The sequence below is a fragment of the Schistocerca gregaria genome, unplaced genomic scaffold, assembly GCF_023897955.1.
Source record: "Schistocerca gregaria isolate iqSchGreg1 unplaced genomic scaffold, iqSchGreg1.2 ptg000686l, whole genome shotgun sequence".
In the NCBI taxonomy this organism is placed as follows: domain Eukaryota; kingdom Metazoa; phylum Arthropoda; class Insecta; order Orthoptera; family Acrididae; genus Schistocerca; species Schistocerca gregaria.
In genome coordinates, this window is record NW_026062066.1 from 159,408 (window position 1) to 184,912 (window position 25,505).

The 25,505-nt window shown below is 53.5% G+C and overlaps 52 non-coding genes across 52 annotated transcripts; all 52 read right to left on the reverse strand.

Annotated features, from left to right (window-relative positions):
• Positions 1–47: 47 nt before the first annotated feature.
• On the reverse strand, positions 48–119 carry Trnah-gug (transfer RNA histidin (anticodon GUG)). The gene has a single exon. It is a non-coding gene; the product is annotated as a tRNA-His (tRNA).
• A 387-nt stretch (positions 120–506) lies between these two features.
• Positions 507–578, reverse strand: Trnae-cuc (transfer RNA glutamic acid (anticodon CUC)). The gene has a single exon. It is a non-coding gene; the product is annotated as a tRNA-Glu (tRNA).
• Positions 579–837: 259 nt separating this feature from the next.
• Trnal-cag (transfer RNA leucine (anticodon CAG)) lies at positions 838–919 on the reverse strand. The gene has a single exon. It is a non-coding gene; the product is annotated as a tRNA-Leu (tRNA).
• A 78-nt stretch (positions 920–997) lies between these two features.
• On the reverse strand, positions 998–1,079 carry Trnal-aag (transfer RNA leucine (anticodon AAG)). The gene has a single exon. It is a non-coding gene; the product is annotated as a tRNA-Leu (tRNA).
• Positions 1,080–1,356: 277 nt separating this feature from the next.
• Positions 1,357–1,428, reverse strand: Trnah-gug (transfer RNA histidin (anticodon GUG)). The gene has a single exon. It is a non-coding gene; the product is annotated as a tRNA-His (tRNA).
• A 387-nt stretch (positions 1,429–1,815) lies between these two features.
• Positions 1,816–1,887, reverse strand: Trnae-cuc (transfer RNA glutamic acid (anticodon CUC)). Its single transcript has one exon. It is a non-coding gene; the product is annotated as a tRNA-Glu (tRNA).
• Positions 1,888–2,146: 259 nt separating this feature from the next.
• Trnal-cag (transfer RNA leucine (anticodon CAG)) lies at positions 2,147–2,228 on the reverse strand. Its single transcript has one exon. It is a non-coding gene; the product is annotated as a tRNA-Leu (tRNA).
• Positions 2,229–2,306: 78 nt separating this feature from the next.
• On the reverse strand, positions 2,307–2,388 carry Trnal-aag (transfer RNA leucine (anticodon AAG)). The gene has a single exon. It is a non-coding gene; the product is annotated as a tRNA-Leu (tRNA).
• A 277-nt stretch (positions 2,389–2,665) lies between these two features.
• On the reverse strand, positions 2,666–2,737 carry Trnah-gug (transfer RNA histidin (anticodon GUG)). Its single transcript has one exon. It is a non-coding gene; the product is annotated as a tRNA-His (tRNA).
• A 387-nt stretch (positions 2,738–3,124) lies between these two features.
• On the reverse strand, positions 3,125–3,196 carry Trnae-cuc (transfer RNA glutamic acid (anticodon CUC)). The gene has a single exon. It is a non-coding gene; the product is annotated as a tRNA-Glu (tRNA).
• Positions 3,197–3,455: 259 nt separating this feature from the next.
• On the reverse strand, positions 3,456–3,537 carry Trnal-cag (transfer RNA leucine (anticodon CAG)). Its single transcript has one exon. It is a non-coding gene; the product is annotated as a tRNA-Leu (tRNA).
• Positions 3,538–3,615: 78 nt separating this feature from the next.
• Trnal-aag (transfer RNA leucine (anticodon AAG)) lies at positions 3,616–3,697 on the reverse strand. The gene has a single exon. It is a non-coding gene; the product is annotated as a tRNA-Leu (tRNA).
• Positions 3,698–3,974: 277 nt separating this feature from the next.
• Positions 3,975–4,046, reverse strand: Trnah-gug (transfer RNA histidin (anticodon GUG)). The gene has a single exon. It is a non-coding gene; the product is annotated as a tRNA-His (tRNA).
• A 387-nt stretch (positions 4,047–4,433) lies between these two features.
• Positions 4,434–4,505, reverse strand: Trnae-cuc (transfer RNA glutamic acid (anticodon CUC)). The gene has a single exon. It is a non-coding gene; the product is annotated as a tRNA-Glu (tRNA).
• Positions 4,506–4,764: 259 nt separating this feature from the next.
• Positions 4,765–4,846, reverse strand: Trnal-cag (transfer RNA leucine (anticodon CAG)). Its single transcript has one exon. It is a non-coding gene; the product is annotated as a tRNA-Leu (tRNA).
• A 78-nt stretch (positions 4,847–4,924) lies between these two features.
• Trnal-aag (transfer RNA leucine (anticodon AAG)) lies at positions 4,925–5,006 on the reverse strand. Its single transcript has one exon. It is a non-coding gene; the product is annotated as a tRNA-Leu (tRNA).
• A 277-nt stretch (positions 5,007–5,283) lies between these two features.
• On the reverse strand, positions 5,284–5,355 carry Trnah-gug (transfer RNA histidin (anticodon GUG)). The gene has a single exon. It is a non-coding gene; the product is annotated as a tRNA-His (tRNA).
• Positions 5,356–5,742: 387 nt separating this feature from the next.
• Positions 5,743–5,814, reverse strand: Trnae-cuc (transfer RNA glutamic acid (anticodon CUC)). Its single transcript has one exon. It is a non-coding gene; the product is annotated as a tRNA-Glu (tRNA).
• A 259-nt stretch (positions 5,815–6,073) lies between these two features.
• Trnal-cag (transfer RNA leucine (anticodon CAG)) lies at positions 6,074–6,155 on the reverse strand. The gene has a single exon. It is a non-coding gene; the product is annotated as a tRNA-Leu (tRNA).
• Positions 6,156–6,233: 78 nt separating this feature from the next.
• On the reverse strand, positions 6,234–6,315 carry Trnal-aag (transfer RNA leucine (anticodon AAG)). Its single transcript has one exon. It is a non-coding gene; the product is annotated as a tRNA-Leu (tRNA).
• Positions 6,316–6,592: 277 nt separating this feature from the next.
• On the reverse strand, positions 6,593–6,664 carry Trnah-gug (transfer RNA histidin (anticodon GUG)). The gene has a single exon. It is a non-coding gene; the product is annotated as a tRNA-His (tRNA).
• Positions 6,665–7,051: 387 nt separating this feature from the next.
• Trnae-cuc (transfer RNA glutamic acid (anticodon CUC)) lies at positions 7,052–7,123 on the reverse strand. The gene has a single exon. It is a non-coding gene; the product is annotated as a tRNA-Glu (tRNA).
• A 259-nt stretch (positions 7,124–7,382) lies between these two features.
• Trnal-cag (transfer RNA leucine (anticodon CAG)) lies at positions 7,383–7,464 on the reverse strand. Its single transcript has one exon. It is a non-coding gene; the product is annotated as a tRNA-Leu (tRNA).
• A 78-nt stretch (positions 7,465–7,542) lies between these two features.
• On the reverse strand, positions 7,543–7,624 carry Trnal-aag (transfer RNA leucine (anticodon AAG)). The gene has a single exon. It is a non-coding gene; the product is annotated as a tRNA-Leu (tRNA).
• Positions 7,625–7,901: 277 nt separating this feature from the next.
• On the reverse strand, positions 7,902–7,973 carry Trnah-gug (transfer RNA histidin (anticodon GUG)). Its single transcript has one exon. It is a non-coding gene; the product is annotated as a tRNA-His (tRNA).
• Positions 7,974–8,360: 387 nt separating this feature from the next.
• Positions 8,361–8,432, reverse strand: Trnae-cuc (transfer RNA glutamic acid (anticodon CUC)). The gene has a single exon. It is a non-coding gene; the product is annotated as a tRNA-Glu (tRNA).
• A 259-nt stretch (positions 8,433–8,691) lies between these two features.
• Positions 8,692–8,773, reverse strand: Trnal-cag (transfer RNA leucine (anticodon CAG)). Its single transcript has one exon. It is a non-coding gene; the product is annotated as a tRNA-Leu (tRNA).
• A 277-nt stretch (positions 8,774–9,050) lies between these two features.
• Trnah-gug (transfer RNA histidin (anticodon GUG)) lies at positions 9,051–9,122 on the reverse strand. Its single transcript has one exon. It is a non-coding gene; the product is annotated as a tRNA-His (tRNA).
• A 387-nt stretch (positions 9,123–9,509) lies between these two features.
• On the reverse strand, positions 9,510–9,581 carry Trnae-cuc (transfer RNA glutamic acid (anticodon CUC)). Its single transcript has one exon. It is a non-coding gene; the product is annotated as a tRNA-Glu (tRNA).
• Positions 9,582–17,527: 7,946 nt separating this feature from the next.
• On the reverse strand, positions 17,528–17,599 carry Trnah-gug (transfer RNA histidin (anticodon GUG)). The gene has a single exon. It is a non-coding gene; the product is annotated as a tRNA-His (tRNA).
• Positions 17,600–17,986: 387 nt separating this feature from the next.
• On the reverse strand, positions 17,987–18,058 carry Trnae-cuc (transfer RNA glutamic acid (anticodon CUC)). The gene has a single exon. It is a non-coding gene; the product is annotated as a tRNA-Glu (tRNA).
• A 259-nt stretch (positions 18,059–18,317) lies between these two features.
• On the reverse strand, positions 18,318–18,399 carry Trnal-cag (transfer RNA leucine (anticodon CAG)). Its single transcript has one exon. It is a non-coding gene; the product is annotated as a tRNA-Leu (tRNA).
• Positions 18,400–18,477: 78 nt separating this feature from the next.
• Trnal-aag (transfer RNA leucine (anticodon AAG)) lies at positions 18,478–18,559 on the reverse strand. The gene has a single exon. It is a non-coding gene; the product is annotated as a tRNA-Leu (tRNA).
• A 277-nt stretch (positions 18,560–18,836) lies between these two features.
• Positions 18,837–18,908, reverse strand: Trnah-gug (transfer RNA histidin (anticodon GUG)). The gene has a single exon. It is a non-coding gene; the product is annotated as a tRNA-His (tRNA).
• Positions 18,909–19,295: 387 nt separating this feature from the next.
• Positions 19,296–19,367, reverse strand: Trnae-cuc (transfer RNA glutamic acid (anticodon CUC)). The gene has a single exon. It is a non-coding gene; the product is annotated as a tRNA-Glu (tRNA).
• Positions 19,368–19,626: 259 nt separating this feature from the next.
• On the reverse strand, positions 19,627–19,708 carry Trnal-cag (transfer RNA leucine (anticodon CAG)). The gene has a single exon. It is a non-coding gene; the product is annotated as a tRNA-Leu (tRNA).
• Positions 19,709–19,786: 78 nt separating this feature from the next.
• Positions 19,787–19,868, reverse strand: Trnal-aag (transfer RNA leucine (anticodon AAG)). Its single transcript has one exon. It is a non-coding gene; the product is annotated as a tRNA-Leu (tRNA).
• Positions 19,869–20,145: 277 nt separating this feature from the next.
• Trnah-gug (transfer RNA histidin (anticodon GUG)) lies at positions 20,146–20,217 on the reverse strand. Its single transcript has one exon. It is a non-coding gene; the product is annotated as a tRNA-His (tRNA).
• Positions 20,218–20,604: 387 nt separating this feature from the next.
• On the reverse strand, positions 20,605–20,676 carry Trnae-cuc (transfer RNA glutamic acid (anticodon CUC)). Its single transcript has one exon. It is a non-coding gene; the product is annotated as a tRNA-Glu (tRNA).
• A 259-nt stretch (positions 20,677–20,935) lies between these two features.
• Positions 20,936–21,017, reverse strand: Trnal-cag (transfer RNA leucine (anticodon CAG)). The gene has a single exon. It is a non-coding gene; the product is annotated as a tRNA-Leu (tRNA).
• A 277-nt stretch (positions 21,018–21,294) lies between these two features.
• Positions 21,295–21,366, reverse strand: Trnah-gug (transfer RNA histidin (anticodon GUG)). The gene has a single exon. It is a non-coding gene; the product is annotated as a tRNA-His (tRNA).
• Positions 21,367–21,753: 387 nt separating this feature from the next.
• Positions 21,754–21,825, reverse strand: Trnae-cuc (transfer RNA glutamic acid (anticodon CUC)). The gene has a single exon. It is a non-coding gene; the product is annotated as a tRNA-Glu (tRNA).
• A 259-nt stretch (positions 21,826–22,084) lies between these two features.
• Trnal-cag (transfer RNA leucine (anticodon CAG)) lies at positions 22,085–22,166 on the reverse strand. The gene has a single exon. It is a non-coding gene; the product is annotated as a tRNA-Leu (tRNA).
• A 277-nt stretch (positions 22,167–22,443) lies between these two features.
• On the reverse strand, positions 22,444–22,515 carry Trnah-gug (transfer RNA histidin (anticodon GUG)). Its single transcript has one exon. It is a non-coding gene; the product is annotated as a tRNA-His (tRNA).
• A 387-nt stretch (positions 22,516–22,902) lies between these two features.
• Trnae-cuc (transfer RNA glutamic acid (anticodon CUC)) lies at positions 22,903–22,974 on the reverse strand. Its single transcript has one exon. It is a non-coding gene; the product is annotated as a tRNA-Glu (tRNA).
• Positions 22,975–23,233: 259 nt separating this feature from the next.
• Positions 23,234–23,315, reverse strand: Trnal-cag (transfer RNA leucine (anticodon CAG)). Its single transcript has one exon. It is a non-coding gene; the product is annotated as a tRNA-Leu (tRNA).
• Positions 23,316–23,393: 78 nt separating this feature from the next.
• Positions 23,394–23,475, reverse strand: Trnal-aag (transfer RNA leucine (anticodon AAG)). The gene has a single exon. It is a non-coding gene; the product is annotated as a tRNA-Leu (tRNA).
• Positions 23,476–23,752: 277 nt separating this feature from the next.
• Trnah-gug (transfer RNA histidin (anticodon GUG)) lies at positions 23,753–23,824 on the reverse strand. The gene has a single exon. It is a non-coding gene; the product is annotated as a tRNA-His (tRNA).
• Positions 23,825–24,211: 387 nt separating this feature from the next.
• Positions 24,212–24,283, reverse strand: Trnae-cuc (transfer RNA glutamic acid (anticodon CUC)). Its single transcript has one exon. It is a non-coding gene; the product is annotated as a tRNA-Glu (tRNA).
• Positions 24,284–24,542: 259 nt separating this feature from the next.
• Trnal-cag (transfer RNA leucine (anticodon CAG)) lies at positions 24,543–24,624 on the reverse strand. Its single transcript has one exon. It is a non-coding gene; the product is annotated as a tRNA-Leu (tRNA).
• A 277-nt stretch (positions 24,625–24,901) lies between these two features.
• Positions 24,902–24,973, reverse strand: Trnah-gug (transfer RNA histidin (anticodon GUG)). The gene has a single exon. It is a non-coding gene; the product is annotated as a tRNA-His (tRNA).
• Positions 24,974–25,360: 387 nt separating this feature from the next.
• On the reverse strand, positions 25,361–25,432 carry Trnae-cuc (transfer RNA glutamic acid (anticodon CUC)). The gene has a single exon. It is a non-coding gene; the product is annotated as a tRNA-Glu (tRNA).
• Positions 25,433–25,505: the final 73 nt, after the last annotated feature.

A 25,505-nucleotide genomic window follows, 5' to 3' on the forward strand; every position in this document is an offset into this window, starting at 1 on the left:
GGGTCACTATCGTCATTGCAGCGACAGCGAGGCAAAACTTTAAAAAGTGCCGTGACCAGGATTCGAACCTGGGTTATTGCGGCCACAACGCAATGTCCTAACCACTAGACGATCACGGCCACGGAGGCACCGCCGAAAGCAGTTCTCGCGTGTGCAAGTGGCGATGCACAGCAAAGCTCAGCCACTGTGTCTCGCCACTGTGTCTCGCCACAGCTGTGTCAGACGCGTTCTTCATTACATGTATACTGGCAAACGAACGTGCCCGCGCTATTAGGACACTAAGCACAGGGGTTAGCTGCATTCACCACCCGTGGCAATGTCTTGCAGTCCTCCAAGTCTGTTGACCACAGGTATGTGCCTCGATAGGAGGTGGGCAGACGTCGCATCTCTCTCGCCGTCACTTGTGGCCGCCAGTCATACTTTACGTGGTTTTCTGCAAGCGTCAGCGTAGCGTCAGTCGAGCTAAGTCGGGCCAAGTCGCATGAGAGGAGCAACAAAATAGGCATTTCCGGTGCCGGGAATCGAACCCGGGCCTCCTGGGTGAGAGCCAGGTATCCTAGCCACTAGACCACACCGGATTAAGACACGAGTGCTCCTCCGGCGAACACGCTATTGAAAGACGTCTGTAAAAATCTACGCTTCCACTTTGTAGAACGGCATGCTCGGGACACATTTCATGAACACGAACGCAAGGCATCATTACTCCAAACTGCTCCTCTGAATGCTGTCGTTGCACCACGCACTGTGCTACGACAATTTAAGAAAGAGGCGCTCACGGCTTGCTGCGCTGTTTCCTTCGCGGGTAACCAGTGCTGCTGCTTTCGAGACAGAAAACGTTGGCAGCGGTGGGATTCGAACCCACGCCTCCGAAGAGACTGGTGCCTGAAACCAGCGCCTTAGACCGCTCGGCCACGCTACCTACGCGGCACGGCGGTCACAGGAGCTGCGTTGTAGCGCAAGAGAAAACACCGCAATGGCACAAAAAACGAGAAAAAATTGGCAGCGGTGGGATTCGAACCCACGCCTCCGAAGAGACTGGTGCCTTAAACCAGCGCCTTAGACCGCTCGGCCACGCTACCTGCGACAGTGTTGTTCGCTTTTGTAGAAACAGTGCACGACGCAGCTTCCTGTTCTGCTGCGACTGGCTGCCCATCCATTGCACCTCAAACGACTGCCCTATTCGAACAGAGATTGACTACACAGGCAGCTGCCCGCTCTTTCGTGCGGCGGCATTGCGTGTTGATAACTGGCACCTGCAGCCCGCGGAACATGAGCGAAAAATCAAGAGGGCACAGTGTTTTCAAACAGTGGGTCACTATCGTCATTGCAGCGACAGCGAGGCAAAACTTTAAAAAGTGCCGTGACCAGGATTCGAACCTGGGTTATTGCGGCCACAACGCAATGTCCTAACCACTAGACGATCACGGCCACGGAGGCACCGCCGAAAGCAGTTCTCGCGTGTGCAAGTGGCGATGCACAGCAAAGCTCAGCCACTGTGTCTCGCCACTGTGTCTCGCCACAGCTGTGTCAGACGCGTTCTTCATTACATGTATACTGGCAAACGAACGTGCCCGCGCTATTAGGACACTAAGCACAGGGGTTAGCTGCATTCACCACCCGTGGCAATGTCTTGCAGTCCTCCAAGTCTGTTGACCACAGGTATGTGCCTCGATAGGAGGTGGGCAGACGTCGCATCTCTCTCGCCGTCACTTGTGGCCGCCAGTCATACTTTACGTGGTTTTCTGCAAGCGTCAGCGTAGCGTCAGTCGAGCTAAGTCGGGCCAAGTCGCATGAGAGGAGCAACAAAATAGGCATTTCCGGTGCCGGGAATCGAACCCGGGCCTCCTGGGTGAGAGCCAGGTATCCTAGCCACTAGACCACACCGGATTAAGACACGAGTGCTCCTCCGGCGAACACGCTATTGAAAGACGTCTGTAAAAATCTACGCTTCCACTTTGTAGAACGGCATGCTCGGGACACATTTCATGAACACGAACGCAAGGCATCATTACTCCAAACTGCTCCTCTGAATGCTGTCGTTGCACCACGCACTGTGCTACGACAATTTAAGAAAGAGGCGCTCACGGCTTGCTGCGCTGTTTCCTTCGCGGGTAACCAGTGCTGCTGCTTTCGAGACAGAAAACGTTGGCAGCGGTGGGATTCGAACCCACGCCTCCGAAGAGACTGGTGCCTGAAACCAGCGCCTTAGACCGCTCGGCCACGCTACCTACGCGGCACGGCGGTCACAGGAGCTGCGTTGTAGCGCAAGAGAAAACACCGCAATGGCACAAAAAACGAGAAAAAATTGGCAGCGGTGGGATTCGAACCCACGCCTCCGAAGAGACTGGTGCCTTAAACCAGCGCCTTAGACCGCTCGGCCACGCTACCTGCGACAGTGTTGTTCGCTTTTGTAGAAACAGTGCACGACGCAGCTTCCTGTTCTGCTGCGACTGGCTGCCCATCCATTGCACCTCAAACGACTGCCCTATTCGAACAGAGATTGACTACACAGGCAGCTGCCCGCTCTTTCGTGCGGCGGCATTGCGTGTTGATAACTGGCACCTGCAGCCCGCGGAACATGAGCGAAAAATCAAGAGGGCACAGTGTTTTCAAACAGTGGGTCACTATCGTCATTGCAGCGACAGCGAGGCAAAACTTTAAAAAGTGCCGTGACCAGGATTCGAACCTGGGTTATTGCGGCCACAACGCAATGTCCTAACCACTAGACGATCACGGCCACGGAGGCACCGCCGAAAGCAGTTCTCGCGTGTGCAAGTGGCGATGCACAGCAAAGCTCAGCCACTGTGTCTCGCCACTGTGTCTCGCCACAGCTGTGTCAGACGCGTTCTTCATTACATGTATACTGGCAAACGAACGTGCCCGCGCTATTAGGACACTAAGCACAGGGGTTAGCTGCATTCACCACCCGTGGCAATGTCTTGCAGTCCTCCAAGTCTGTTGACCACAGGTATGTGCCTCGATAGGAGGTGGGCAGACGTCGCATCTCTCTCGCCGTCACTTGTGGCCGCCAGTCATACTTTACGTGGTTTTCTGCAAGCGTCAGCGTAGCGTCAGTCGAGCTAAGTCGGGCCAAGTCGCATGAGAGGAGCAACAAAATAGGCATTTCCGGTGCCGGGAATCGAACCCGGGCCTCCTGGGTGAGAGCCAGGTATCCTAGCCACTAGACCACACCGGATTAAGACACGAGTGCTCCTCCGGCGAACACGCTATTGAAAGACGTCTGTAAAAATCTACGCTTCCACTTTGTAGAACGGCATGCTCGGGACACATTTCATGAACACGAACGCAAGGCATCATTACTCCAAACTGCTCCTCTGAATGCTGTCGTTGCACCACGCACTGTGCTACGACAATTTAAGAAAGAGGCGCTCACGGCTTGCTGCGCTGTTTCCTTCGCGGGTAACCAGTGCTGCTGCTTTCGAGACAGAAAACGTTGGCAGCGGTGGGATTCGAACCCACGCCTCCGAAGAGACTGGTGCCTGAAACCAGCGCCTTAGACCGCTCGGCCACGCTACCTACGCGGCACGGCGGTCACAGGAGCTGCGTTGTAGCGCAAGAGAAAACACCGCAATGGCACAAAAAACGAGAAAAAATTGGCAGCGGTGGGATTCGAACCCACGCCTCCGAAGAGACTGGTGCCTTAAACCAGCGCCTTAGACCGCTCGGCCACGCTACCTGCGACAGTGTTGTTCGCTTTTGTAGAAACAGTGCACGACGCAGCTTCCTGTTCTGCTGCGACTGGCTGCCCATCCATTGCACCTCAAACGACTGCCCTATTCGAACAGAGATTGACTACACAGGCAGCTGCCCGCTCTTTCGTGCGGCGGCATTGCGTGTTGATAACTGGCACCTGCAGCCCGCGGAACATGAGCGAAAAATCAAGAGGGCACAGTGTTTTCAAACAGTGGGTCACTATCGTCATTGCAGCGACAGCGAGGCAAAACTTTAAAAAGTGCCGTGACCAGGATTCGAACCTGGGTTATTGCGGCCACAACGCAATGTCCTAACCACTAGACGATCACGGCCACGGAGGCACCGCCGAAAGCAGTTCTCGCGTGTGCAAGTGGCGATGCACAGCAAAGCTCAGCCACTGTGTCTCGCCACTGTGTCTCGCCACAGCTGTGTCAGACGCGTTCTTCATTACATGTATACTGGCAAACGAACGTGCCCGCGCTATTAGGACACTAAGCACAGGGGTTAGCTGCATTCACCACCCGTGGCAATGTCTTGCAGTCCTCCAAGTCTGTTGACCACAGGTATGTGCCTCGATAGGAGGTGGGCAGACGTCGCATCTCTCTCGCCGTCACTTGTGGCCGCCAGTCATACTTTACGTGGTTTTCTGCAAGCGTCAGCGTAGCGTCAGTCGAGCTAAGTCGGGCCAAGTCGCATGAGAGGAGCAACAAAATAGGCATTTCCGGTGCCGGGAATCGAACCCGGGCCTCCTGGGTGAGAGCCAGGTATCCTAGCCACTAGACCACACCGGATTAAGACACGAGTGCTCCTCCGGCGAACACGCTATTGAAAGACGTCTGTAAAAATCTACGCTTCCACTTTGTAGAACGGCATGCTCGGGACACATTTCATGAACACGAACGCAAGGCATCATTACTCCAAACTGCTCCTCTGAATGCTGTCGTTGCACCACGCACTGTGCTACGACAATTTAAGAAAGAGGCGCTCACGGCTTGCTGCGCTGTTTCCTTCGCGGGTAACCAGTGCTGCTGCTTTCGAGACAGAAAACGTTGGCAGCGGTGGGATTCGAACCCACGCCTCCGAAGAGACTGGTGCCTGAAACCAGCGCCTTAGACCGCTCGGCCACGCTACCTACGCGGCACGGCGGTCACAGGAGCTGCGTTGTAGCGCAAGAGAAAACACCGCAATGGCACAAAAAACGAGAAAAAATTGGCAGCGGTGGGATTCGAACCCACGCCTCCGAAGAGACTGGTGCCTTAAACCAGCGCCTTAGACCGCTCGGCCACGCTACCTGCGACAGTGTTGTTCGCTTTTGTAGAAACAGTGCACGACGCAGCTTCCTGTTCTGCTGCGACTGGCTGCCCATCCATTGCACCTCAAACGACTGCCCTATTCGAACAGAGATTGACTACACAGGCAGCTGCCCGCTCTTTCGTGCGGCGGCATTGCGTGTTGATAACTGGCACCTGCAGCCCGCGGAACATGAGCGAAAAATCAAGAGGGCACAGTGTTTTCAAACAGTGGGTCACTATCGTCATTGCAGCGACAGCGAGGCAAAACTTTAAAAAGTGCCGTGACCAGGATTCGAACCTGGGTTATTGCGGCCACAACGCAATGTCCTAACCACTAGACGATCACGGCCACGGAGGCACCGCCGAAAGCAGTTCTCGCGTGTGCAAGTGGCGATGCACAGCAAAGCTCAGCCACTGTGTCTCGCCACTGTGTCTCGCCACAGCTGTGTCAGACGCGTTCTTCATTACATGTATACTGGCAAACGAACGTGCCCGCGCTATTAGGACACTAAGCACAGGGGTTAGCTGCATTCACCACCCGTGGCAATGTCTTGCAGTCCTCCAAGTCTGTTGACCACAGGTATGTGCCTCGATAGGAGGTGGGCAGACGTCGCATCTCTCTCGCCGTCACTTGTGGCCGCCAGTCATACTTTACGTGGTTTTCTGCAAGCGTCAGCGTAGCGTCAGTCGAGCTAAGTCGGGCCAAGTCGCATGAGAGGAGCAACAAAATAGGCATTTCCGGTGCCGGGAATCGAACCCGGGCCTCCTGGGTGAGAGCCAGGTATCCTAGCCACTAGACCACACCGGATTAAGACACGAGTGCTCCTCCGGCGAACACGCTATTGAAAGACGTCTGTAAAAATCTACGCTTCCACTTTGTAGAACGGCATGCTCGGGACACATTTCATGAACACGAACGCAAGGCATCATTACTCCAAACTGCTCCTCTGAATGCTGTCGTTGCACCACGCACTGTGCTACGACAATTTAAGAAAGAGGCGCTCACGGCTTGCTGCGCTGTTTCCTTCGCGGGTAACCAGTGCTGCTGCTTTCGAGACAGAAAACGTTGGCAGCGGTGGGATTCGAACCCACGCCTCCGAAGAGACTGGTGCCTGAAACCAGCGCCTTAGACCGCTCGGCCACGCTACCTACGCGGCACGGCGGTCACAGGAGCTGCGTTGTAGCGCAAGAGAAAACACCGCAATGGCACAAAAAACGAGAAAAAATTGGCAGCGGTGGGATTCGAACCCACGCCTCCGAAGAGACTGGTGCCTTAAACCAGCGCCTTAGACCGCTCGGCCACGCTACCTGCGACAGTGTTGTTCGCTTTTGTAGAAACAGTGCACGACGCAGCTTCCTGTTCTGCTGCGACTGGCTGCCCATCCATTGCACCTCAAACGACTGCCCTATTCGAACAGAGATTGACTACACAGGCAGCTGCCCGCTCTTTCGTGCGGCGGCATTGCGTGTTGATAACTGGCACCTGCAGCCCGCGGAACATGAGCGAAAAATCAAGAGGGCACAGTGTTTTCAAACAGTGGGTCACTATCGTCATTGCAGCGACAGCGAGGCAAAACTTTAAAAAGTGCCGTGACCAGGATTCGAACCTGGGTTATTGCGGCCACAACGCAATGTCCTAACCACTAGACGATCACGGCCACGGAGGCACCGCCGAAAGCAGTTCTCGCGTGTGCAAGTGGCGATGCACAGCAAAGCTCAGCCACTGTGTCTCGCCACTGTGTCTCGCCACAGCTGTGTCAGACGCGTTCTTCATTACATGTCTACTGGCAAACGAACGTGCCCGCGCTATTAGGACACTAAGCACAGGGGTTAGCTGCATTCACCACCCGTGGCAATGTCTTGCAGTCCTCCAAGTCTGTTGACCACAGGTATGTGCCTCGATAGGAGGTGGGCAGACGTCGCATCTCTCTCGCCGTCACTTGTGGCCGCCAGTCATACTTTACGTGGTTTTCTGCAAGCGTCAGCGTAGCGTCAGTCGAGCTAAGTCGGGCCAAGTCGCATGAGAGGAGCAACAAAATAGGCATTTCCGGTGCCGGGAATCGAACCCGGGCCTCCTGGGTGAGAGCCAGGTATCCTAGCCACTAGACCACACCGGATTAAGACACGAGTGCTCCTCCGGCGAACACGCTATTGAAAGACGTCTGTAAAAATCTACGCTTCCACTTTGTAGAACGGCATGCTCGGGACACATTTCATGAACACGAACGCAAGGCATCATTACTCCAAACTGCTCCTCTGAATGCTGTCGTTGCACCACGCACTGTGCTACGACAATTTAAGAAAGAGGCGCTCACGGCTTGCTGCGCTGTTTCCTTCGCGGGTAACCAGTGCTGCTGCTTTCGAGACAGAAAACGTTGGCAGCGGTGGGATTCGAACCCACGCCTCCGAAGAGACTGGTGCCTGAAACCAGCGCCTTAGACCGCTCGGCCACGCTACCTACGCGGCACGGCGGTCACAGGAGCTGCGTTGTAGCGCAAGAGAAAACACCGCAATGGCACAAAAAACGAGAAAAAATTGGCAGCGGTGGGATTCGAACCCACGCCTCCGAAGAGACTGGTGCCTTAAACCAGCGCCTTAGACCGCTCGGCCACGCTACCTGCGACAGTGTTGTTCGCTTTTGTAGAAACAGTGCACGACGCAGCTTCCTGTTCTGCTGCGACTGGCTGCCCATCCATTGCACCTCAAACGACTGCCCTATTCGAACAGAGATTGACTACACAGGCAGCTGCCCGCTCTTTCGTGCGGCGGCATTGCGTGTTGATAACTGGCACCTGCAGCCCGCGGAACATGAGCGAAAAATCAAGAGGGCACAGTGTTTTCAAACAGTGGGTCACTATCGTCATTGCAGCGACAGCGAGGCAAAACTTTAAAAAGTGCCGTGACCAGGATTCGAACCTGGGTTATTGCGGCCACAACGCAATGTCCTAACCACTAGACGATCACGGCCACGGAGGCACCGCCGAAAGCAGTTCTCGCGTGTGCAAGTGGCGATGCACAGCAAAGCTCAGCCACTGTGTCTCGCCACTGTGTCTCGCCACAGCTGTGTCAGACGCGTTCTTCATTACATGTATACTGGCAAACGAACGTGCCCGCGCTATTAGGACACTAAGCACAGGGGTTAGCTGCATTCACCACCCGTGGCAATGTCTTGCAGTCCTCCAAGTCTGTTGACCACAGGTATGTGCCTCGATAGGAGGTGGGCAGACGTCGCATCTCTCTCGCCGTCACTTGTGGCCGCCAGTCATACTTTACGTGGTTTTCTGCAAGCGTCAGCGTAGCGTCAGTCGAGCTAAGTCGGGCCAAGTCGCATGAGAGGAGCAACAAAATAGGCATTTCCGGTGCCGGGAATCGAACCCGGGCCTCCTGGGTGAGAGCCAGGTATCCTAGCCACTAGACCACACCGGATTAAGACACGAGTGCTCCTCCGGCGAACACGCTATTGAAAGACGTCTGTAAAAATCTACGCTTCCACTTTGTAGAACGGCATGCTCGGGACACATTTCATGAACACGAACGCAAGGCATCATTACTCCAAACTGCTCCTCTGAATGCTGTCGTTGCACCACGCACTGTGCTACGACAATTTAAGAAAGAGGCGCTCACGGCTTGCTGCGCTGTTTCCTTCGCGGGTAACCAGTGCTGCTGCTTTCGAGACAGAAAACGTTGGCAGCGGTGGGATTCGAACCCACGCCTCCGAAGAGACTGGTGCCTGAAACCAGCGCCTTAGACCGCTCGGCCACGCTACCTACGACAGTGTTGTTCGCTTTTGTAGAAACAGTGCACGACGCAGCTTCCTGTTCTGCTGCGACTGGCTGCCCATCCATTGCACCTCAAACGACTGCCCTATTCAAACAGAGATTGACTACACAGGCAGCTGCCCGCTCTTTCGTGCGGCGGCATTGCGTGTTGATAACTGGCACCTGCAGCCCGCGGAACATGAGCGAAAAATCAAGAGGGCACAGTGTTTTCAAACAGTGGGTCACTATCGTCATTGCAGCGACAGCGAGGCAAAACTTTAAAAAGTGCCGTGACCAGGATTCGAACCTGGGTTATTGCGGCCACAACGCAATGTCCTAACCACTAGACGATCACGGCCACGGAGGCACCGCCGAAAGCAGTTCTCGCGTGTGCAAGTGGCGATGCACAGCAAAGCTCAGCCACTGTGTCTCGCCACTGTGTCTCGCCACAGCTGTGTCAGACGCGTTCTTCATTACATGTATACTGGCAAACGAACGTGCCCGCGCTATTAGGACACTAAGCACAGGGGTTAGCTGCATTCACCACCCGTGGCAATGTCTTGCAGTCCTCCAAGTCTGTTGACCACAGGTATGTGCCTCGATAGGAGGTGGGCAGACGTCGCATCTCTCTCGCCGTCACTTGTGGCCGCCAGTCATACTTTACGTGGTTTTCTGCAAGCGTCAGCGTAGCGTCAGTCGAGCTAAGTCGGGCCAAGTCGCATGAGAGGAGCAACAAAATAGGCATTTCCGGTGCCGGGAATCGAACCCGGGCCTCCTGGGTGAGAGCCAGGTATCCTAGCCACTAGACCACACCGGATTAAGACACGAGTGCTCCTCCGGCGAACACGCTATTGAAAGACGTCTGTAAAAATCTACGCTTCCACTTTGTAGAACGGCATGCTCGGGACACATTTCATGAACACGAACGCAAGGCATCATTACTCCAAACTGCTCCTCTGAATGCTGTCGTTGCACCACGCACTGTGCTACGACAATTTAAGAAAGAGGCGCTCACGGCTTGCTGCGCTGTTTCCTTCGCGGGTAACCAGTGCTGCTGCTTTCGAGACAGAAAACGTTGGCAGCTTTTTTTTTTTTTCAAATCCACTCTCTCACGTTATAGAACGGCGTACTCTGGAGGCATTTCGTCGAGACGAACGCCGGCAATGATGAGAGCAAAAGGCGCCTACAAATCCTGTCGTTGCACCACACACTGTTCTACGGCAATTCACGAAGCAGAAGCTGTTTTCTTTGCAGGCAGTAAGTGCAGCCGTCTTCGACACAGGAATCATTTACACGTTTGGCAGCTGTGGGATTGGAACCCACTCCTCCAAAGAGACTGGTGCCTGAAACCAGCAGCTTAGACCTCTCGGCCACGCTACCTACACAACAGGCGCGTCACAAGAGCTGTGTCCTACCCCACGATAAAACACCGCAGCGGCACAAAAAATGAGACGTAGAAATTGGCAACTTTTTTTTTTTTTTTTTTTTTTTTTCGAAGCAGACGCTCACGCCTTGTTGTGCTGTTTCCTTTGCGGGCAATGGGTGCAGCTGTCTTCGACGCGGGAAACATTATACGTTTAGCAGCTGTGGGGTTGGAACCCACGCCTCCGAAGTGACTGGTGCCTAAAACCAGCGCCTTAGACCGCTCGGCCACTCTACCTACACAACACGCGCGACACAGGAGCTGCGTCCTAGCCCACGACAACACACAGCAACGGCACAAAAATGAGACGTCAAAATTGGCAACTTTTTTTTTTTTTCTTTTTTTTTTTTTTTTTTCTCTTGGGCCTCCCATCTCCCCTTATAGCCCGTCCTTTCGCTCTCCAAATAACGCCTTCGTCGGCGAGCTTCTCAGCTATAGTTAGTGCCGTTGCCAGATGTAACTTAAACGAAAACGAACGTTGACCAAAGCAAAATGAATAGTAAGCCTCCTTCCTCTGAGGCATTGTTGGTGAAAGGGTTAACGGAAAGGTGTGGATCTTCACGGAAATCAGAGTAAACATGCGATTGCTTCGTGAAGTGGAAAATAAAGAATAATATTACTTCCGGAAATCAGTCAAAGAAAAGTCCAGTCAGCACACAAAGCAAAACGCCATTCAGCAACAGAGAAGTCATAATCACGGACGTACTCCGTGGAAAAAGAAAGAGAGGTGCGATGATCACTCTTAATAAAAAAAAAAAAAAAAAAAATGCAATTCAATTAGGAAAATCACACCATCAATCCTGACTAAAGTAAAAGTAAGTAAAACACAATGAAATGTCCACAAAAAAGGGAACACTTTCATGCAAACGCTTCTTCGCGGTAACACGATCCCAAACCATAACATGGCAGAGTGGAAAACAAGAGGAAAATAGAGAAAGGAAAACAAAAATCCTCGCAATACACCATATACGAGGCAATTCCCAAGGGAGAAATGTCTCCCGATTACGTTATATTTTTCGTTCCAGATACTGAATAGTCATGCATCGCTAAACGAATTCGCTCACGATCACGTCACAGTTTTAAGCAGGAATTTGGAAAATTAATTAAGTCGACATCGGTAAGGAGCAAAAGCATGCGCCAAAGCGACATGCAAAAAATTTGCAAAAGTCAGAACATAATCGGTACGAACACGGTACTTGCCGTGCTCAGTCCATAAGTAGGTGAGAAAATCCAAACGATCCGTCAGTTTGAGACAAAAGAGCGAATAAATTGTATGGCCGAGTAACCAGATGGTGGCATTGCGTTTGGTGGATGGAAACGCCTTACACTGAGGTACGATTGCATCTGCCACTGTCACCTGCGCTGTAGACACCCTGTTGACGAGACGAACCATATCCCGAGCAGTGTCCCACACAGCACGGAACCGACGGCACACGAAACGATGTTCAATGGTATCGTCGACATGGCATTCTTCGCATGCAGGGGACGGACTCAGATGAATAGAGTGCAGTTTAGCATTTGTAGGAATCGTGCCATTGACCACTTTATACCACGTCGCTCTGACAGGTGCAGGAAGCACGGGGGTGGTGATGTTGCGCCAAACTGTCCGCCAGTCAGTGTGCGGTAGGCGGTACTCCCACTTGTTTCTGGCCGGTAATCCCCTCAGAGCACGGACAATGTCGCCCACACGACCGCCGCTGGTGCCACTATGCGCAAGATAGCTGCTGTTAAAATAAAAACGCCGCACGTAATTCAGCGCAAAGGGTATGTGGCTGACAGAGACCGGAGCAACCACGGAAGGTGGGCGGTATTGGGTGAACAACCTGACCGTGGCACTGCTGGTGCCTTTCTCCAATACGGCCGTAGTCCGTTTGAGGAGGAGCGCCGCGCATTTGGCGGAAAAATCCACCAGACCGAGTCCCCCATCGGCCGTATGTAAGGTGCAGGTGGCTAACGAAACTTTGAAAATTTCCCCTTTCCAAAGGAGCCAGTAGACGGCCTGTTTAATAGCGCGATCTAGAAGCTTAGGAACCGGGAGAACCTGTGCTAAATACCACGCTCTAGCTAAGATGGTAGTGTTAATGAGATGCACCTTGTCATGGAGCGCCAAATGCCGGGCCGCATGAATTTTAACAACCGCTCGAATTTTGTGTAAGACGGGGCGCCAATTCAGAGCCTCCATGCGCTGAGGATTATCAGACAAAATAACCCCCAGGACTTTGTGCTGCTGCACAACACTGAACCAATTTCGACGCACATGGCTCATGCGTGGAGTAAGAGGCAGCAAAACCGTCTTGTGAACATTCACAACGGCCCCCGTCGCCTTCTCAAACAGCCGGAGAACAGAGTACAGGGTATCCACATCAGCCGGCCGACCCAAGAACACCCCAAGATCGTCGGCATAAGCCCGACAAGTGAGGTGATCTTCCCCAAGTTGGATCCCGGGACACTCGCGGCAGATAGACCGCAGCAGCGGGTCGAGCGCCAAAGCGTAAAGTGTCATTGACAACGGGCAACCCTGTCTGACCGAGCGAGTTAGACGTATAGGCTGACTGAGGGACCCATTGACGATGACACTCGACGTGGCATTGCGCAAAAAACCCTGAACCGTGTGGGTAAACTTACGGCCAAAGCCCATTGCAACCATGACACGCCGCAAATAGGCATGGCCAACCCTGTCAAACGCATTCTGGAAATCGATCAACATAATGGCTGCCGACCGAACTCTGTTGCCGCGTACAAAACCGATACAGTCCCTATAGGCCAGAACGGCGTCAAAAATATTCCTGTCACGCACAGCACACGTCTGATGTTCACAGAGAACGCGCGGCATGACTTGCCGCAGTCTGTGCGCGACGCACCTCGCCATGATCTTATAGTCCGCGTTTAACAGAGTGATCGGTCGAACAGCGTGGAGATTCGGCGTCGCTTTCGATTTGGGAATGAGCGTGATGCATCCCGCTGCAAATTCCGTTGGTAGAGGAGCGCCATTAAGAATTTCATTCGCGATACCGGTTAACGTATCGCGTAAAAGGTTAAAAAATTGCAAATAAAATTCAGCGGGAATGCCGTCCATTCCGGGAGATTTTCCCCTAGGACTTCGCTTGACAGCTTCGTGCAATTCATCGGACGTAAAAGCCTCATTTAGATGGACACGGTCTGTGCGACGTAAAACATTTGGAATCCCCTGTAAAAGACGACGCAGCGCAGCGGGTTCGACATCAACGTCCCGAAAGAGAGACTCAAAATGTGCGTGGATTTCCCTCTCAATCGTCACCCTGTCGGAAGTCTTTGTTCCATCCCGAGTGACCCACGCATTAAAGGCCAATCGTTCGCGCATCTTCCGCTCTCTGTTAAGATGATATATAGAGAGCGGCTCCCCGTCCACGGCACCCACAGGTTGGCACCGAGTAACCGGCCCCCTACCCTTTCGCCGCAGATCGGACAAAAGTTCGGCCTGAAATTGTTTAAAAATGGGAAGAAGATGCGGCTGGGCCGTAACTTGGCGGGCGAGATCCTTCAAACAGTTCTGATAAAACTGTGACGTCGAGCGACGCCAGTGCGCTGCGTCTCGGCTAAAATTAATTAAAAAGGTCCGGACTGCAGGTTTGGCAGTACCAACCCACCAGCCGAGAACGCTACTATCACCGGGTTTAGCCTGCAAAAGTTTGTGCCACATATCAGTGAAGCACTGCTGAAAATGAGAGTCGGCCAGCAGGCTGCAGTTAAACTTCCATAGATTTCGGCGATAGGAAGGCCTAAAAAATGGAAGCGAAAGTTCACAAAAATAACTGCAGTGATCTGAAAAAATAACCGGCCTGACCTCAGATCGAGCCACCGGGGCCGCAAGTGACGATGACACATAGATCCGATCAAGTCGGCTGTGTCCCTGTGGATAAAAATAGGTAAATTGGGTGTCAACCGGGTGGAGCATTCGCCACGTGTCCTGCAGATTAAAACTTGTGAGAAGCGTGTGGAGTTCCTGACACTTATTGGGGCGCGGCTCTTGATCGCGGTCATCGGTGACCGCATTAAAATCACCGCCGAGAATTAAATGAGCGGAATTGCGGTGCAAAACCTCACACAGCTCCTGACTATAAAAGAGCCGCCGCGCCGCGTAGTCGCTACCGGAAGGAGCATAAACATTAACAAACGTGACGCCTTCAATAGTGCACGCAATAGCGCGGCCAGTAGGGAGACACTCGATATTAGTGACATTGAGCCCGGAGCAGACTAAAATAGCTGTACCGGTGACATTGTCTGACACCACATTATCCACAATAACGTAGTCACTCAGATCGGTTAAAAGCAGGAGAGCCTCCCGTGTCACTTCTTGCAAAAAAGCGACATGGCAACGGGTTTCACATAAAAGAGTTTTTAATGCAAGGACCTTATGAGGACTACGCATTTTGTTAACATTAACAGTAAGTATATGCCACCGACGCGTGTCAGGAACCATACACAACGCAAGGAGCAACAAATATAGTGTGCACAAGAAGCGAGGCAGTATCGCTGCGAAGATAACAAGTAATGTAGACAAGATCGGCGGCGGGGGGCACACACCAGACACAGCAAAGACAAGAAATAACAAGAAGAATAAAATTCAAGGAAGCGTGCACAACGGTGGAAGCATGGGCGTCACAAGGAGTACACACTGTTTCAACACAAAACGACTAAAAGTTCCGCCAGCGGACAATAAACACCAGACACTTTCAAAGGCTAAAACTTAGGTCCGCAAAAAATTGCATGCACACGTGCCGCTAAAAATATGCAAGGAAGTGGCAAGCACAGTAAATTATGTCTAAAACGGATGTCACACATCAGACGCGCGAAAAAAAAAGGTATACGCACCACAAAAGCGGCACATGCACCGGTATGACAGCACATGGTCTTGAGAGGAACGGGGTAAACACACAAAAAACGCGTGTCAGACCCCATACACAACAAAACTACACAACTGTGTAAAAAATGAATGCTCACATCTGGAAAAGCACCCGTGTATCCATAAGGATCCAAGTGAGCGGCAAGAACGACTAAAATGTGCCGCCTACGAGCGGCTGGCACCCAACACATTGAAAAATACCAAACACATTTAAAATACACACCAAATAAAAACATACAACGACGGGTGCAGTGGCGCTGCCAAAATTACACTCGCGTGCAAAATACAGGTTAAAACGCGCAACAGACCGGTGGCACACAAGAGAGACAAGAATACGCCACAAAAAACAACGTTAAACTTAGGCAACGGCGGATGCAATCACGCTGCCAAGCAAAGAGCAAAGTCGCGCTACGTACCGGCTCCAGTGCCGTCGTCCACCTCCACGTCCGCCGCCCAGTCACACTTATCACCGGAAAACACGGGGGGCTGAACCACCTCCGTGTCCATACTAACAGCGGCACCGGAAGGAGCCGCCGTGGCAGGTCCAGCGCCGACGGCAGAAACAGATCCAGAATCCTGCGAGTGCGGCCGGATGCGACGGCAATGTGAGTCGTCCGATTTACGTTTGGCTGCCAAGTTGGCAGGAGACACGCCCTGAACAACGTCCATCGCCATACCACTTGCTACGACAGGCTCCGTTTTAGTAAGGAGAACCTTTAGCTGCCGAACTTTCTCGTCCCGCTTGGACTCCGCGGAACTCACGGACGCCTCGGGCTGACTGCAAGCAGCAGGCCGCTGCCGACGGCGTTCGGAAGCCGGCGCCTGCCGCGAGTCAACAACCGCGCGCTGCGAGGCCCGTTGCAATTTTTTTAGTTTAGAGGTGGACTTGTACGGTGGAACACAAGTTACCACCGGGGACGGCGTTCGCGCCTTACGAGAGGAAACACTCGAAATACTCGCGCTGCGAATGCGGGGAACGTTTTCAGCCCTCTCAGTCGGCCTTTCCCGACGCGGTTTGGGTTCCGCGGGGGCGTCAAGACGCACCTCACGGTCTACAACAACGACGGCAGCAGCGGACACATTCTCATTCACAACAGTGGGAGCAGCCTCTGATACGGGTTCTAATACGGACAGCGTTACATCAGCCGGTACAGGGTCAGACATAATCGGTAGCTCAATTTTGTCAACAGCCTGCGTATCAGGCACGGGGGCCGCTACATCGACAGGCAAAGAAATCACAGGCAACGCCGGGGAGCTATCAGCAACAGGAACGGAAGGTGTAACGTCCATAGCCACAACGTCGGTCGCAATCGCAGGTGCAGACACACGACTCGCACGTGCGGGGGAGGCGCCAAGCGCGACCGACGCCCACGTCACCTCATCCTGACCGTCTGTCCTTGGTAATTGCACTGGGCGACTACGTTTCGGACAGTCCTGTCGAAAATGTCCGGTACCATTGCAAAAAGAACAGGTTGCCGGTTGACCGCTATAAGTAATAAAGGCCCGATGGCCAGCAACAACAACAAAAGACGGTATATGCTGTCGGACAATCATGCGGACACTGCGAACACCGTTCTCAACGTCGTAATGATAAGCTGACGACCATTTCTCTTTTACGACCGAAAGCACTGTACCATACGGAAGTAAACTACGAGAAATAGTTTCATTACGGACTTCGAATGGCAGGTTAAACACGCGAACAGTGCGTATACCATAACCCGCGTTCGATAACACAACATCACTAATAGTACCGTCAAGGTGCCTGATTTTACGTATACCACCATTCACATTGACTAGAGTATCACACATATCGGAAGACGACAGTTTTAACAATACCGAGTTAAGGAACGCGTCAAGTTGAACGCCAAGAACAACACTTTTCGGTAATTGAAGATCACTTTTAATCCATTCATGAATCTCGAAAGCCGTAGGCCTACGCACGGATCTATCAAACGCGCACTGAATATTGTTCTGACGATTCTCTGAATGATTGAGATCCATGGTACTCACAGGAATAACAAACTACTGCAGAAACAGCACCGCGAGGCACACGCCGCCGACCGCGATCCGCAAGTAAACACCGCCCGACACGCCGCAGCGAGCGCGCGATGTGTTCGGGCCCACGGCTCCGAAGAGACTGGTGCCTTAAACCAGCGCCTTAGACCGCTCGGCCACGCTACCTGCGACAGTGTTGTTCGCTTTTGTAGAAACAGTGCACGACGCAGCTTCCTGTTTTGCTGCGACTGGCTGCCCATCCATTGCACCTCAAACGACTGCCCTATTCGAACAGAGATTGACTACACAGGCAGCTGCCCGCTCTTTCGTGCGGCGGCATTGCGTGTTGATAACTGGCACCTGCAGCCCGCGGAACATGAGCGAAAAATCAAGAGGGCACAGTGTTTTCAAACAGTGGGTCACTATCGTCATTGCAGCGACAGCGAGGCAAAACTTTAAAAAGTGCCGTGACCAGGATTCGAACCTGGGTTATTGCGGCCACAACGCAATGTCCTAACCACTAGACGATCACGGCCACGGAGGCACCGCCGAAAGCAGTTCTCGCGTGTGCAAGTGGCGATGCACAGCAAAGCTCAGCCACTGTGTCTCGCCACTGTGTCTCGCCACAGCTGTGTCAGACGCGTTCTTCATTACATGTATACTGGCAAACGAACGTGCCCGCGCTATTAGGACACTAAGCACAGGGGTTAGCTGCATTCACCACCCGTGGCAATGTCTTGCAGTCCTCCAAGTCTGTTGACCACAGGTATGTGCCTCGATAGGAGGTGGGCAGACGTCGCATCTCTCTCGCCGTCACTTGTGGCCGCCAGTCATACTTTACGTGGTTTTCTGCAAGCGTCAGCGTAGCGTCAGTCGAGCTAAGTCGGGCCAAGTCGCATGAGAGGAGCAACAAAATAGGCATTTCCGGTGCCGGGAATCGAACCCGGGCCTCCTGGGTGAGAGCCAGGTATCCTAGCCACTAGACCACACCGGATTAAGACACGAGTGCTCCTCCGGCGAACACGCTATTGAAAGACGTCTGTAAAAATCTACGCTTCCACTTTGTAGAACGGCATGCTCGGGACACATTTCATGAACACGAACGCAAGGCATCATTACTCCAAACTGCTCCTCTGAATGCTGTCGTTGCACCACGCACTGTGCTACGACAATTTAAGAAAGAGGCGCTCACGGCTTGCTGCGCTGTTTCCTTCGCGGGTAACCAGTGCTGCTGCTTTCGAGACAGAAAACGTTGGCAGCGGTGGGATTCGAACCCACGCCTCCGAAGAGACTGGTGCCTGAAACCAGCGCCTTAGACCGCTCGGCCACGCTACCTACGCGGCACGGCGGTCACAGGAGCTGCGTTGTAGCGCAAGAGAAAACACCGCAATGGCACAAAAAACGAGAAAAAATTGGCAGCGGTGGGATTCGAACCCACGCCTCCGAAGAGACTGGTGCCTTAAACCAGCGCCTTAGACCGCTCGGCCACGCTACCTGCGACAGTGTTGTTCGCTTTTGTAGAAACAGTGCACGACGCAGCTTCCTGTTCTGCTGCGACTGGCTGCCCATCCATTGCACCTCAAACGACTGCCCTATTCGAACAGAGATTGACTACACAGGCAGCTGCCCGCTCTTTCGTGCGGCGGCATTGCGTGTTGATAACTGGCACCTGCAGCCCGCGGAACATGAGCGAAAAATCAAGAGGGCACAGTGTTTTCAAACAGTGGGTCACTATCGTCATTGCAGCGACAGCGAGGCAAAACTTTAAAAAGTGCCGTGACCAGGATTCGAACCTGGGTTATTGCGGCCACAACGCAATGTCCTAACCACTAGACGATCACGGCCACGGAGGCACCGCCGAAAGCAGTTCTCGCGTGTGCAAGTGGCGATGCACAGCAAAGCTCAGCCACTGTGTCTCGCCACTGTGTCTCGCCACAGCTGTGTCAGACGCGTTCTTCATTACATGTATACTGGCAAACGAACGTGCCCGCGCTATTAGGACACTAAGCACAGGGGTTAGCTGCATTCACCACCCGTGGCAATGTCTTGCAGTCCTCCAAGTCTGTTGACCACAGGTATGTGCCTCGATAGGAGGTGGGCAGACGTCGCATCTCTCTCGCCGTCACTTGTGGCCGCCAGTCATACTTTACGTGGTTTTCTGCAAGCGTCAGCGTAGCGTCAGTCGAGCTAAGTCGGGCCAAGTCGCATGAGAGGAGCAACAAAATAGGCATTTCCGGTGCCGGGAATCGAACCCGGGCCTCCTGGGTGAGAGCCAGGTATCCTAGCCACTAGACCACACCGGATTAAGACACGAGTGCTCCTCCGGCGAACACGCTATTGAAAGACGTCTGTAAAAATCTACGCTTCCACTTTGTAGAACGGCATGCTCGGGACACATTTCATGAACACGAACGCAAGGCATCATTACTCCAAACTGCTCCTCTGAATGCTGTCGTTGCACCACGCACTGTGCTACGACAATTTAAGAAAGAGGCGCTCACGGCTTGCTGCGCTGTTTCCTTCGCGGGTAACCAGTGCTGCTGCTTTCGAGACAGAAAACGTTGGCAGCGGTGGGATTCGAACCCACGCCTCCGAAGAGACTGGTGCCTGAAACCAGCGCCTTAGACCGCTCGGCCACGCTACCTACGCGGCACGGCGGTCACAGGAGCTGCGTTGTAGCGCAAGAGAAAACACCGCAATGGCACAAAAAACGAGAAAAAATTGGCAGCGGTGGGATTCGAACCCACGCCTCCGAAGAGACTGGTGCCTTAAACCAGCGCCTTAGAGCGCTCGGCCACGCTACCTGCGACAGTGTTGTTCGCTTTTGTAGAAACAGTGCACGACGCAGCTTCCTGTTCTGCTGCGACTGGCTGCCCATCCATTGCACCTCAAACGACTGCCCTATTCGAACAGAGATTGACTACACAGGCAGCTGCCCGCTCTTTCGTGCGGCGGCATTGCGTGTTGATAACTGGCACCTGCAGCCCGCGGAACATGAGCGAAAAATCAAGAGGGCACAGTGTTTTCAAACAGTGGGTCACTATCGTCATTGCAGCGACAGCGAGGCAAAACTTTAAAAAGTGCCGTGACCAGGATTCGAACCTGGGTTATTGCGGCCACAACGCAATGTCCTAACCACTAGACGATCACGGCCACGGAGGCACCGCCGAAAGCAGTTCTCGCGTGTGCAAGTGGCGATGCACAGCAAAGCTCAGCCACTGTGTCTCGCCACTGTGTCTCGCCACAGCTGTGTCAGACGCGTTCTTCATTACATGTATACTGGCAAACGAACGTGCCCGCGCTATTAGGACACTAAGCACAGGGGTTAGCTGCATTCACCACCCGTGGCAATGTCTTGCAGTCCTCCAAGTCTGTTGACCACAGGTATGTGCCTCGATAGGAGGTGGGCAGACGTCGCATCTCTCTCGCCGTCACTTGTGGCCGCCAGTCATACTTTACGTGGTTTTCTGCAAGCGTCAGCGTAGCGTCAGTCGAGCTAAGTCGGGCCAAGTCGCATGAGAGGAGCAACAAAATAGGCATTTCCGGTGCCGGGAATCGAACCCGGGCCTCCTGGGTGAGAGCCAGGTATCCTAGCCACTAGACCACACCGGATTAAGACACGAGTGCTCCTCCGGCGAACACGCTATTGAAAGACGTCTGTAAAAATCTACGCTTCCACTTTGTAGAACGGCATGCTCGGGACACATTTCATGAACACGAACGCAAGGCATCATTACTCCAAACTGCTCCTCTGAATGCTGTCGTTGCACCACGCACTGTGCTACGACAATTTAAGAAAGAGGCGCTCACGGCTTGCTGCGCTGTTTCCTTCGCGGGTAACCAGTGCTGCTGCTTTCGAGACAGAAAACGTTGGCAGCGGTGGGATTCGAACCCACGCCTCCGAAGAGACTGGTGCCTGAAACCAGCGCCTTAGACCGCTCGGCCACGCTATCTACGACAGTGTTGTTCGCTTTTGTAGAAACAGTGCACGACGCAGCTTCCTGTTCTGCTGCGACTGGCTGCCCATCCATTGCACCTCAAACGACTGCCCTATTCAAACAGAGATTGACTACACAGGCAGCTGCCCGCTCTTTCGTGCGGCGGCATTGCGTGTTGATAACTGGCACCTGCAGCCCGCGGAACATGAGCGAAAAATCAAGAGGGCACAGTGTTTTCAAACAGTGGGTCACTATCGTCATTGCAGCGACAGCGAGGCAAAACTTTAAAAAGTGCCGTGACCAGGATTCGAACCTGGGTTATTGCGGCCACAACGCAATGTCCTAACCACTAGACGATCACGGCCACGGAGGCACCGCCGAAAGCAGTTCTCGCGTGTGCAAGTGGCGATGCACAGCAAAGCTCAGCCACTGTGTCTCGCCACTGTGTCTCGCCACAGCTGTGTCAGACGCGTTCTTCATTACATGTATACTGGCAAACGAACGTGCCCGCGCTATTAGGACACTAAGCACAGGGGTTAGCTGCATTCACCACCCGTGGCAATGTCTTGCAGTCCTCCAAGTCTGTTGACCACAGGTATGTGCCTCGATAGGAGGTGGGCAGACGTCGCATCTCTCTCGCCGTCACTTGTGGCCGCCAGTCATACTTTACGTGGTTTTCTGCAAGCGTCAGCGTAGCGTCAGTCGAGCTAAGTCGGGCCAAGTCGCATGAGAGGAGCAACAAAATAGGCATTTCCGGTGCCGGGAATCGAACCCGGGCCTCCTGGGTGAGAGCCAGGTATCCTAGCCACTAGACCACACCGGATTAAGACACGAGTGCTCCTCCGGCGAACACGCTATTGAAAGACGTCTGTAAAAATCTACGCTTCCACTTTGTAGAACGGCATGCTCGGGACACATTTCATGAACACGAACGCAAGGCATCATTACTCCAAACTGCTCCTCTGAATGCTGTCGTTGCACCACGCACTGTGCTACGACAATTTAAGAAAGAGGCGCTCACGGCTTGCTGCGCTGTTTCCTTCGCGGGTAACCAGTGCTGCTGCTTTCGAGACAGAAAACGTTGGCAGCGGTGGGATTCGAACCCACGCCTCCGAAGAGACTGGTGCCTGAAACCAGCGCCTTAGACCGCTCGGCCACGCTATCTACGACAGTGTTGTTCGCTTTTGTAGAAACAGTGCACGACGCAGCTTCCTGTTCTGCTGCGACTGGCTGCCCATCCATTGCACCTCAAACGACTGCCCTATTCAAACAGAGATTGACTACACAGGCAGCTGCCCGCTCTTTCGTGCGGCGGCATTGCGTGTTGATAACTGGCACCTGCAGCCCGCGGAACATGAGCGAAAAATCAAGAGGGCACAGTGTTTTCAAACAGTGGGTCACTATCGTCATTGCAGCGACAGCGAGGCAAAACTTTAAAAAGTGCCGTGACCAGGATTCGAACCTGGGTTATTGCGGCCACAACGCAATGTCCTAACCACTAGACGATCACGGCCACGGAGGCACCGCCGAAAGCAGTTCTCGCGTGTGCAAGTGGCGATGCACAGCAAAGCTCAGCCACTGTGTCTCGCCACTGTGTCTCGCCACAGCTGTGTCAGACGCGTTCTTCATTACATGTATACTGGCAAACGAACGTGCCCGCGCTATTAGGACACTAAGCACAGGGGTTAGCTGCATTCACCACCCGTGGCAATGTCTTGCAGTCCTCCAAGTCTGTTGACCACAGGTATGTGCCTCGATAGGAGGTGGGCAGACGTCGCATCTCTCTCGCCGTCACTTGTGGCCGCCAGTCATACTTTACGTGGTTTTCTGCAAGCGTCAGCGTAGCGTCAGTCGAGCTAAGTCGGGCCAAGTCGCATGAGAGGAGCAACAAAATAGGCATTTCCGGTGCCGGGAATCGAACCCGGGCCTCCTGGGTGAGAGCCAGGTATCCTAGCCACTAGACCACACCGGATTAAGACACGAGTGCTCCTCCGGCGAACACGCTATTGAAAGACGTCTGTAAAAATCTACGCTTCCACTTTGTAGAACGGCATGCTCGGGACACATTTCATGAACACGAACGCAAGGCATCATTACTCCAAACTGCTCCTCTGAATGCTGTCGTTGCACCACGCACTGTGCTACGACAATTTAAGAAAGAGGCGCTCACGGCTTGCTGCGCTGTTTCCTTCGCGGGTAACCAGTGCTGCTGCTTTCGAGACAGAAAACGTTGGCAGCGGTGGGATTCGAACCCACGCCTCCGAAGAGACTGGTGCCTGAAACCAGCGCCTTAGACCGCTCGGCCACGCTACCTACGCGGCACGGCGGTCACAGGAGCTGCGTTGTAGCGCAAGAGAAAACACCGCAATGGCACAAAAAACGAGAAAAAATTGGCAGCGGTGGGATTCGAACCCACGCCTCCGAAGAGACTGGTGCCTTAAACCAGCGCCTTAGACCGCTCGGCCACGCTACCTGCGACAGTGTTGTTCGCTTTTGTAGAAACAGTGCACGACGCAGCTTCCTGTTCTGCTGCGACTGGCTGCCCATCCATTGCACCTCAAACGACTGCCCTATTCGAACAGAGATTGACTACACAGGCAGCTGCCCGCTCTTTCGTGCGGCGGCATTGCGTGTTGATAACTGGCACCTGCAGCCCGCGGAACATGAGCGAAAAATCAAGAGGGCACAGTGTTTTCAAACAGTGGGTCACTATCGTCATTGCAGCGACAGCGAGGCAAAACTTTAAAAAGTGCCGTGACCAGGATTCGAACCTGGGTTATTGCGGCCACAACGCAATGTCCTAACCACTAGACGATCACGGCCACGGAGGCACCGCCGAAAGCAGTTCTCGCGTGTGCAAGTGGCGATGCACAGCAAAGCTCAGCCACTGTGTCTCGCCACTGTGTCTCGCCACAGCTGTGTCAGACGCGTTCTTCATTACATGTATACTGGCAAACGAACGTGCCCGCGCTATTAGGACACTAAGCACAGGGGTTAGCTGCATTCACCACCCGTGGCAATGTCTTGCAGTCCTCCAAGTCTGTTGACCACAGGTATGTGCCTCGATAGGAGGTGGGCAGACGTCGCATCTCTCTCGCCGTCACTTGTGGCCGCCAGTCATACTTTACGTGGTTTTCTGCAAGCGTCAGCGTAGCGTCAGTCGAGCTAAGTCGGGCCAAGTCGCATGAGAGGAGCAACAAAATAGGCATTTCCGGTGCCGGGAATCGAACCCGGGCCTCCTGGGTGAGAGCCAGGTATCCTAGCCACTAGACCACACCGGATTAAGACACGAGTGCTCCTCCGGCGAACACGCTATTGAAAGACGTCTGTAAAAATCTACGCTTCCACTTTGTAGAACGGCATGCTCGGGACACATTTCATGAACACGAACGCAAGGCATCATTACTCCAAACTGCTCCTCTGAATGCTGTCGTTGCACCACGCACTGTGCTACGACAATTTAAGAAAGAGGCGCTCACGGCTTGCTGCGCTGTTTCCTTCGCGGGTAACCAGTGCTGCTGCTTTCGAGACAGAAAACGTTGGCAGCGGTGGGATTCGAACCCACGCCTCCGAAGAGACTGGTGCCTGAAACCAGCGCCTTAGACCGCTCGGCCACGCTATCTACGACAGTGTTGTTCGCTTTTGTAGAAACAGTGCACGACGCAGCTTCCTGTTCTGCTGCGACTGGCTGCCCATCCATTGCACCTCAAACGACTGCCCTATTCAAACAGAGATTGACTACACAGGCAGCTGCCCGCTCTTTCGTGCGGCGGCATTGCGTGTTGATAACTGGCACCTGCAGCCCGCGGAACATGAGCGAAAAATCAAGAGGGCACAGTGTTTTCAAACAGTGGGTCACTATCGTCATTGCAGCGACAGCGAGGCAAAACTTTAAAAAGTGCCGTGACCAGGATTCGAACCTGGGTTATTGCGGCCACAACGCAATGTCCTAACCACTAGACGATCACGGCCACGGAGGCACCGCCGAAAGCAGTTCTCGCGTGTGCAAGTGGCGATGCACAGCAAAGCTCAGCCACTGTGTCTCGCCACTGTGTCTCGCCACAGCTGTGTCAGACGCGTTCTTCATTACATGTATACTGGCAAACGAACGTGCCCGCGCTATTAGGACACTAAGCACAGGGGTTAGCTGCATTCACCACCCGTGGCAATGTCTTGCAGTCCTCCAAGTCTGTTGACCACAGGTATGTGCCTCGATAGGAGGTGGGCAGACGTCGCATCTCTCTCGCCGTCACTTGTGGCCGCCAGTCATACTTTACGTGGTTTTCTGCAAGCGTCAGCGTAGCGTCAGTCGAGCTAAGTCGGGCCAAGTCGCATGAAAGGAGCAACAAAATAGGCATTTCCGGTGCCGGGAATCGAACCCGGGCCTCCTGGGTGAGAGCCAGGTATCCTAGCCACTAGACCACACCGGATTAAGACACGAGTGCTCCTCCGGCGAACACGCTATTGAAAGACGTCTGTAAAAATCTACGCTTCCACTTTGTA